General features: G+C 46.6%; 1 pseudogene; it reads right to left on the bottom strand.

Moving 5' to 3' along the window:
* Window positions 1–6,809: 6,809 nt before the first annotated feature.
* LOC139363429 (large ribosomal subunit protein eL33 pseudogene) lies at window positions 6,810–7,244 on the bottom strand (annotated as a pseudogene).
* Between the last annotated feature and the right edge of the window lie 2,822 nt (window positions 7,245–10,066).

Genomic DNA, 10,066 nt, shown 5'->3' with positions numbered 1-10,066 from the left:
AAAGTGCTGGAATTACAGGTGTGAGTCACCGTGCCCAGCCTGCATCTGTCTTTGAGAGTTGATTTTCCAGCCAACCTTCAGAGGGCGAAAGGGAAGTTTTCCTTTGGCCCAGACAGATTCATTATAGCTATTCTACATAGTTTTCTACTTAAGTATTTCATAATTTCAAAAGAGAAGAAGAGAAGGGAGAAAACTGTTTTACGCTTTCAATGTAAAGGCCTGGCACTTTTAAGGAATAACAGCTTCTGTGGCCAGACTTTCAGTGTCAGTGCAGACTTTCCCTGGAGAAGTCCAGCCAGATGGGCAGACTGGGCAGATGCTTATACTGATTAGCTAGATTTAGCTAATGGGCAGAGCTGTCACAATGCACTGGTTGAAATGGTGCAAAAAAAAGTAATGTATGGCCTTTTTTTTTTTTTGGTACAGGATCTGGCTCTGTTGCCCATGCTGGAATACAGTGGCTTGATCTTGGCTCACTGTAACCTCCATTTCCTGGACTCATGCCATCCTCTCACTTCAGCCTTCTGAGAAGCTGGGACTACAGGAATGCACCACCACACCCAGCTAATTTTTGTATTTTTTGTAGAGATGGGGTTTCACCATGTTAACTAGGCTGGTCTTTTTTTTTTTTTTTTTGAGACGGAGTCTCGCTCTGTCGCCCAGGCTGGAGTGCAGTGGCCGGATCTCAGTTCACTGCAAGCTCCGCCTCCCGGGTTCACGCCATTCTCCGGCCTCAGCCTCCCGAGTAGCTGGGACTACAGGCGCCCGCCACCTCGCCCGGCTAGTTTTTTGTATTTCTTAATAGAGACGGGGTTTCACCGTGTTAGCCAGGATGGTCTCGATCTCCTGACCTCGTGATCCGCCCGTCTCGGCCTCCCAAAGTGCTGGGATTACAGGCTTGAGCCACCGCGCCCGGCCTACTAGGCTGGTCTTGTAACCGCCCAGTATGTTTACTTTGCCTGCTGCCTAGACAGATTTCTCAAGACAGAGGAATTGCAATAGAGAAAGAGTAATTCACGCAGAGCCTGCTGTGTGGGGGACTGGAGTTTTATTATTACTCAAATCAGTCTGCCTGATAATTCGGGGAGCAGAGTTTGTTTTTGTTGTTGTTGTTTTGTTCTGTTTTTTGAGACGGAGTCTCTCTCTGTTGCCCAGGCTGGAGTGCAATGGCAAAATCTTGGCTCACTGCAACCTTCACCTCCCAGGTTCAAGTGATTCTCCTGCCTCAGCCTCAGTAGCTGGGATTACAGGCCTGTGCCACCATGCCCGGCTGATTTTTGTATTTTTAGAGACGGGGTTTCACCATGTTGGCCAGGCTGATCTTGAACTCCTGACCTCAGGTGATCCACCTGCCTCAGCCTCCCAAAGTGCTGAGATTACAGGCACGAGCCACCTCGCCCAGCCTGGGGAGCAGAGTTTTTAAGGACAGCTTGGTGGGTCAGGGGAAGCCAGTGAGCCAGCAGTGCTGATTGGTCAGAGATGAAATCATAGGGAGTCTAAATTGTCTTCTTGTGCTGAGTCAGTTCCTGGGTGGGGGCCATAAGATCAGATGAGCCAGTTAATCAATCTGGGTGGGGCCAGCTGATCCATCAAGTGCAGGGTCTGCAAAATGTCTCAAGCACTGATCTAAGGAGATGTTTAGGGAGGGTCAGAATTTTGTAGCCTTCATCTGCATGACTCCTAAACCATAATTTCTTTCTTTCTGTTTTTTTTTTCTTGAGACAGAGTTTTGCTCTTGTTGTCCAGGCTGGAGTGCAATGGTGCAATCTCAGCTTACTGCAAAATTTCTGCCTCCGGGGTTCAAGCGATTCTCCTGTCTCAGCCTACTGAGTAGCTGGGATTACAGGCACATGCCACCACGCCCAGCTACTTTTTGTATCTTTAGTAGAGATGGGGTTTCATGATATTGGTCAGGCTGGTCTCCAACTCCTCAGGTGATCCGCCCGCCTCTGCCTCCTAAAGTGCTGGGATTACAGGCGTGAGCCACTGCACCCGGCCATAAGTGTTTCTTATATTGAATTTGCAACTTGTATAAAATGAACCAAGACATTGTGAAGTACAGTCACTGTTTTTTTTTTCCTTTTGTGACTAATTTTTCTTAAGGAGCAGTGATCAGGGAAAGGAAGATGCTTCCCTAGAACTCCTCTAGAGGGCATATCTTCCTAGATCTTTGACATTGATTTTCGGAGTGGTAATGGATCTTACACAAGGAGTGGCCATCCCCTAGGAGGCCTGTCCACGCAGATGGAGGGTGTGGTGGTGCTGAGTGATGTCACCCTGGCAGCTTGGACTGGAGACCCTAGAGGGAGGTCTTCATGTCCAAAGGCAGGGATCTGGAAGAAGGGGAATTTATGTGCCCTTTTTTTTTTCTTTTTTTTTTTTCTTTTAAGACAGGATCTTACTCTGTCACCCAGGCTGAAGTACAGTGGTGTAATCATTACTCACTGCAGCCTCGACCTCCCAGGCTCAGGTGATCCTCCCACTTCAGCCTCCCGAGTAGCTGGGACTACACCTATGTGCCACCACGCCTGGCTAATTTTTTGTGTTTTTTGTAGAGACAGGGTTTCCCCATGTTGGCCAGGCTGGTCTTGAACTCCTGGGCTCAAGCAATCCATCTGCTTTAGCCTCCCAAAGTGCTGGGACTACAGGCATGAGCTACTGTGCCTGGTCTAGATGGAGTTTTACTCTTGTTGAGTTGGAGTTTTTTTTGAGATGGAGTTTTACTCTTGTTGCCCAGGCTGGAGTCCAGTGACACAATCTCGGCTCACCGCAACCTCTGCCTCCCAGGTTCTAGCAATTCTCCTGTCTCAGCCTCCTGAGTAGCTGGGATTACAGGCATGTACCACCACGTCTGGGTAATTTTGTATTTTTAGTAGAGACGGGGTTTCTCCATGCTGGTCAGGCCAGTCTCGAACTGCCCACCTCAGGTGATCTGCCAGCCTCAGCCTCCCAAAATGCTGGGATTTCAGATTACAGGCATGAGCCACTGCGCCTGGAGTTTTTTTTTTTTTTTTTTTTTAGGCGGAGTTTTGCTCTTGTTGCCCAGGCTGGAGTGGAATGGTGTGATCTTGGCTCACTGCAACCTCTGCCTCCTGGGTTCAAGCAATTCTCCTGCATCAGCCTCCCAAGTAGCTGGGATTACAGGCGCCCACCACCACGCCCAGCCAATTTTTGTATTTTTAGTAGATATGGCGTTTCACCATTTTGGCCAGGCTGGTCTTGAACTCCTGACCTCAGGTGATCCACCTGCCTCGGCCTCTCAAAGTGCTGAGATTACAGGTGTGAGCCACCACGCTGGGCCTAGACTCCCATTTTTATTTAACATCTTCCATTTCTCATCAAAGAAATGATAATAAAATATAGAAAAGCACAATTCTTTATTTTAACGCCACCTCTAGCTCACTTAAATGACCAATTATTTCCAAGTCTGGATCTGAAAATTTCTATTATGAGAGACTCTCCAGGACCTTCATTCAGTTCCGCGTGTAGTTGTGACATTGTGTGACATTGGCACAGGGTTGGAAATAACACTTGTGTAGCAGTTTGAGATGAAATATAGGCGATGCCTGGCTTCTGAAAGTGCCTGCAGGCCTGATGTTATACAAGCATTCTCAGCCCAACTTGCCTCCCCTCCTATTTCTATCTCTGCCTTTAGCTGGATATTTGAATAGTTCAGGGAAAGAAAGGGGTAAAGATGAGATGGCAAAAGACACCCCAGCCTCTGGGCCCAGGGTTCATGTCTGTAATCCCAGCACTTTGGGAGGCTGAGGTGGGTGGATCGCTGAGGTCAGGAGTTTGAGACTAGCCTGGACAACATGGCAAAACCCCGTCTCTATAAAAAATACAAAATTTAGCTGGGCATGGGGTGCAGGCCTGTAGTCCCAGCTATTTGGGGGGGCTGAAGCAGGAGAATAGCTTGAACGTGCAAGGTGGAGTCTGCAGTGAGCCGAGATTGCGCCACTGCACTCCAGCCTGGGTGACAAAGTGAGACCCTGGCTAAAAACAAACACACAGAAAAATATGTCATGTGTTTTTGAAAGCAAATGTGCTATAATACTGCTTTGATCTGAATGTCCCCCAAAATTCATATGTTGATATTTAATCTCAGCTTTGGTGGTATTAAGAGGTGAGGTTGTTTGGGAAGTAATTAAGTCATGAGGACTCCACTCTCATGAATGAATTAGTGCCTTATTCATTGAGGGAAAGGGCTGGAGGGAAGGGCTGGAGGGGACTAACTTTGGCCCTTTTTTGTCCTTCCACCATGTAAGGAACACAGCATCTCCTCCGGAGATCATCTCCTCTAGAGGATGCAGCAACAAGGCTCTATGTGAAGAAGAAACCAGGTCCCTCACCAGACACTATATCTGCTGGCACCTTGATCTTTCACTTCCCAACCCTTCAGCTCTGTAAGAAACACATTTCTGTTGTTTATTAATTACTCTGTCACAGGTATTTTGTTATAGTAGCACAGACAAATAATGTTTTATTTTATGTTTACAACCCATAAGGAGGAAAATTCTGGATTTGGAATCTATCTTGGCAAGATAATATACAGATATGATTATAAGAAAATCAGTGAGGTTATAAACAGTAGCTTACCAACATAGGTTGGTATACAAATACAACTTCACATAACAAATATAGTTGACTTGAAGTAAACAAACACAATTTACTATAGCATTCTGACAAATGTAGTTTCCTATAACAAATAATCAAAGCCGTAAGATTCAGGTTACAGTTTTCAGAGTTAGTAGTAGTCAGTTACTGCCAGGTGTAGTGGCTCGAACTTGTAATCCCAGCACTTTGGGAGGCCGAGGCAGGGGGACTGTCTGAGCCCAGGAGTTTGCGACCAGCCTGAGCAACATGGTGAGACCCTGTCTCTATTTTATTTTATTAAAAGTTTTAAAATATTGGCCGGGAGCAGTGCTCACGCTTGTAATCTCAGCACTTTGGGAGGCTGAGGCAGGCAGATCACTTGAGATCAGGAGTTCCAGACCATCCTAGCCAACATGGTGAAACCTCGTCTCTACTAAAAATACAAAAATTAGCCTGGCATGGTGGTGCGCACCTGTAATCCCAACCACTTGGGAGACTGAGTCAGAGAGTCGTTTGAACCTGGGAGGCAGAGGATGCAGTGAGCCCAGATTGCACCACTGCACTCCAGCCTGGGTGATAGAGTGAGACCCTGTCTTTAAATAAATAAATAAATAAAATATTATTTAAAAAAAGAAGTAGCCTATCTCAGAGGCTATGTGACTTTATCACAGTTTTAAAAATGTAATGGTAAGCCAGGCGTGGTGGCTCATGCCTATAATCCCAGCACTTTGGGAGGTTAAGGCGGGCAGATCACGAGGTCAGGAGTTCGAGACCAGCCTGGCCAATACAGTAAAACCCCGTTTCCACCAAAAATACCAGAATTAGGTGGGCATGGTGGCGGATGTCTGTAATCCCAGCTACTCAGGAGGCTGAGGCAGGAGAATCGCTTGAACCCAGGAGGCGGAGGTTGACAGAGCAAGACTCCGTTTCCAAAAAATAAAAAAATTTAAAAAATTGAATGGTAGTTACCTTTACTAGAGACTGAACATACATAAAAGTAATCTTAAATAACTTTTTTGCCTTTGGCCAAATGTTGGTTCATTGTGATCTGGAGTCTACCATGACTATAACTGTATCTGTACCTATATGAATATCTGTACCTGTATCTATACCTACATGAGACTTCATCAAAGTTCTCATCTTGCAATGTTTCCTGTTAAATATCATCATGACTACTTGTAACCTATTTGAATCAAGGCTGAGTTACAGCCTTTTAAGTCTTCGAATAATTTATTTATTTATTTTTGAGATGGAGTTTTGCCCTCATTGCCCAGGCTGGAGTGCAATGGCACGATCTTGGCTCACCACAACATCCGCCTCATGGGTTCAAGCAATTCTGCCTCAGCCTCCTGAGTAGCTGGAATTACAGGCACACGCCACAATGCCTGGCTAATTTTTTTGTATTTTTAGTAGAGATGGGTGCCACCATGTTGGCCAGCCTGGTCTGGAACTCCTGACCTCAAGTGGTCCTCCTGCCTTGGCCTCCCAAAGTGCTGGGATTAGAGGCATGATCCACCATGCCTGGCTTTTTTTTTTTTTTTTTTTAAGAGCACAAATCCATGTTTATTTATTGACTTTTCTTTTTTCTTTTTTTTTTTTTTTTTTTGAGACTCAGCCTCGCTCTGTCGCCCAGGCTAGAGTGCAGTGGCACAATCTCGGCTCACTGCAACCTCCGCCTCCTGGGTTCATGCAGTTCTCTGCCTTAGCCTCCCAAGTAGCTGGGATTACAGGTGCCCGCCACCACACCCAGCATTTTTGTATTTTTAGTAGAGACGGGGTTTCACCATTTTGGTCAGGCTGGTCTTGAACTCCTGACCTCGTGATTTACCCGCCTCAGCCTCCCAAAGTGCCGGGACGACAGGAGTGAGCCACTGCACCCAGCCTTTTGACTTTTCATTGGTTTAAATCCTTTTTTTTTTTTTTTTGAGACGGAGTCTGGCTCTGTCGCCCAAGCTGGAGTGCAGTGGCCAGATCTCCGCTCACTGCAAGCTCCGCCTCCCGGGTTTGCGCAATTTTCCTGCCTCAGCCTCCCGAGCAGCTGGGACTACAGGCGCCCGCCACCTCGCCCGGCTTATTTTTTTTTGTATTTTTAGTAGAGACGGGGTTTCACCATGTTAGCCAGGATGGTCTCGATCTCCTGACCTCGTGATCCGCCCGTCTCGGCCTCCCAAAGTGCTGGGATTACAGGCTTGAGCCACCGCGCCCGGCCTAGTTTAAATCCTTGAGGGGTACAGCATCGCTCGGATTCTGTGTCCAATAGCCTTAGTGGGAAGATTGCTTCGGAATTTGGCACCAACCATGCCACTGTTTCCGTGGGCCTGAGTTACCTTTCCCCAGATTACTCTGGTTTTGTTTGATTTGCTGCCAGGAGTCACTGTGTTGTTCTTTGCTTTGTATACATAAGTGCATCTCTTGCCCCATTAGAATTCTGTTTCATCTCGGGCATAAACACCTTCAATTTTAAGAAGAGCTATGTGCTCCCTCTGGTTCTGGAGACCCCACTTATAGCCGCCAAAAATGGCCTTGGACCACAACCTTCCAGACATAGTTCCTTTTAGAAGTCCTTTTCCCAGCAGGCCTCCACAGGAGTCAAGATGGTAGGAAGAGCTTTTTTTATTATTATTATTTTTTATTTTTTGAGACAGAGTTTCACTCTTGTTGCCCAGCTGGAGTGCAATGGTGCAATCTCGGCTTACTGCAACCTTCGCCTTACAGGTTCAAGCAATTCTCCTGCCTCAGCCTCCTGAGTAGCTGGGATTACAGGCGGCTGCCACCATGCCTGGGTAATTTTTTGTGGGTTTGTTGTTGTTGTTGTTGTTTTGAGACAGAGTCTCGCTCTGTCGCCCAGGCTGGAGTACAGTGGTGCTCTCTGGGCTCACTGCAAGCTCCGCCTCCCGGGTTCACGCCATTCTCCTGCCTCAGCCTCCCGAGTAGCTGGGACTACAGGTGCCCATCACCACGCCCAGCTAATTTTTTGTATTTTTGGTAGAGACGGGGTTCACCATGTTGGCCAGGCTGGTCTCAAACTCCTGACCTCAGGTGATCTGCCCGCCTCAGCCTCCCAAAGTGCTGGGATTACAGGTGTGAGCCACAGCGCCAGGCCAAGCCTGTGGTTCTTCTATTCTCAACAAATGGCATGGTTTGACGGGGAAGGGCATACTCCTTTCTTCCGGGCTTTCCCTGAAATGTGGATACATTACTTCCATTTGTGCTCTATTGGCCAGAGCACCATCCATTGCCATACCTAGTCCCAAGACAGGCTGGGAATTGAGGTCTTCTTTGGTGGCCCTGTGTCTTGCAAAAAACTGGAGGGTTCATTAAGAAGAAAAGATTGGAGAAACAATACTGGGAGGGAAACTAACAGCCTCTATCAAAGCCTCAGTGTCACTATCAATATTATGCTCAGCTGTGAGAGGCTGGACCAAGGTTGAGTGCCTGAGCCACAGCACCCTGTGTGGGCAGGACACCCCTGGGCAGGCCTGTAGCACTTGAGGTGGCCCAGCAGGAAACCCTGCCCTGTGGGGCTCTCTATAGCAGATGGTGGCAAACTGCATGATGCACAAGAAAAGGAGTGTTTACTCCTTTTCCCCACGTTGCCCAGGCTGGTCTTGAACTCCTGGGCTCACTCCAGCACAGACTTTGTCCCTGTAAAGCTTCACCCTTCCCCATCCTGGAAGTAGGGAATCCCACCAACTGACAGATTTGAAGGAGACTCCTGCTCCTATCCCCAGGGTAAAGCCTTCGTGGTCTGCCCCCTCCTGCCCATCCCGCCAGCCTCGGCTCCCCAGACTGTTCCGTGCTGCAGCCCTTCTCAGTTCTGCACACTTGATGAGCCTGGCTCTGGCCCGTTGTGCCCTGCTGCTGCTGCTCAGGGATACATACAATTGTACAGACCGTGCTAAGAACTTCACATGCATGATCTCTTTTATTTTTTGTCGCTGCCTCTCTGCTCATCTGTACTCCTCACTGGGCTGGAACTTTGAGAAATGGAGGCCCACATCTGTTGTGTTCACTGCTGTATTCCCAGTAAGCAGCACGGTGTGGCACCTTCACAGGTCCTCTGGCTCCAGATCGTTGGCACACAATAAGTGTTTCTTTTTTTTAATTATTATTATTATTGAGAAGGAGTCTCACTGTGTTAGCCCAGGCTGGACTTCAGTGGTGCGATCTCAGTTCACTGCAACCTCTGCCTCCCGGGTTCAAGCAATTCTCCTGCCTCAGCCTCCTGAGTAGCTGGGATTACAGGCACACCACCACAGCCAGCTAATTTTTATATTTTTAGTAGAAACGGGGTTTCACCATGTTGTTCAGGCTGGTCTTGAACTCTTGACCTCAGGTGAACCATCTGCCTCAGCCTCCCAAAGTGCTGGGATTACAAGCGTGAGTCACCACGCCCAGCCTGAGCTTAACTTTTATGTATGTAAATATTCATGTAACCAAATAGTACAATTTTTAAAGTTATGCTTTCTAATTGATGTTGCTGAAGATGGAAATGCAATTGATCTTGTAAATTGATTTTTTTCCTCTTACTGATCTTTTATCCATCAACCTTGCTAAACTCATTTATCAATTTTATCTGAATTTTACTTTAGGGTTGCTGTACGTGCAATAATTTCATCTGCGAATATTAACATTATTGTTTTTTGTAATCCTTATATATTTGTTGCTTATTGCACTGGCTACAACTTCCATTGTTGTATTGGTGAGGATTATTGAGAGCAGGCATCCTTGCCTTGTTCCCCATCTTGAAAGGAATGCTTTCAACATTTCACCATTATGGTGAGATGTTTTGAGAAATTTTTGAAGATGTCCTTTATCAGCTTCTGGAGTTTTTTTTTTTTTTTTTTTTTAAATCAATGGGTGTTGAATATTTTGAGTGGCTTTGCTGCATCAATTGGGATGAATAAATTTTCCCCCTTTCATCTGCTAATGGGTCTATATTTCTCCTAGTTTAACTTTTTCTTTTAATTTGATAAATATCTTTAGCTATATGTTTCTTCTCAGGTCTCCCTTCTCAGTTACTCCCTTTACCTTCCATTGTCGGTTTTCTCTAGTTTCTTCCTTTACTTTTCTTTTTACTGTGTTCTCTTCCAGCTCTTGCTTTTTGGAGTTTTCCCAGGATATCAAAGGTTGGGGGGATGGCAACATGGTTTTCAGACAGTGTGTCTCCCCACAATCTGCTTCTCTCCACAAGTTTGTTTGAAGCCAAGTTAAAGTAATGGATAGAAGACGGCAGCGTGGGTGCCAGACCTGCCAATTTCCAACTGCACACCAAACCCCGGAACATATGCTTTAGGCCCCTGCCTTTCGGCTTCATAAATAAAACCCTGTCTTGACTACCTCCAGGATTGGATGGAAACTCGGATGAGTAAATATGGTAGAACGACTTTGCAAACTAGCACCTTATTCACACGTAAGGGGTTTCTCTTGTCACCGAGCCTATTAGAGGCAACGTGAGTTAACAGAAATA

This window comes from Macaca nemestrina, chromosome 5, assembly GCF_043159975.1.
Source record: "Macaca nemestrina isolate mMacNem1 chromosome 5, mMacNem.hap1, whole genome shotgun sequence".
Lineage (NCBI taxonomy): Eukaryota > Metazoa > Chordata > Mammalia > Primates > Cercopithecidae > Macaca > Macaca nemestrina.
Note: the sequence above shows the minus strand (reverse complement) of the source record. Positions and strands in the feature narration are given on the sequence as shown.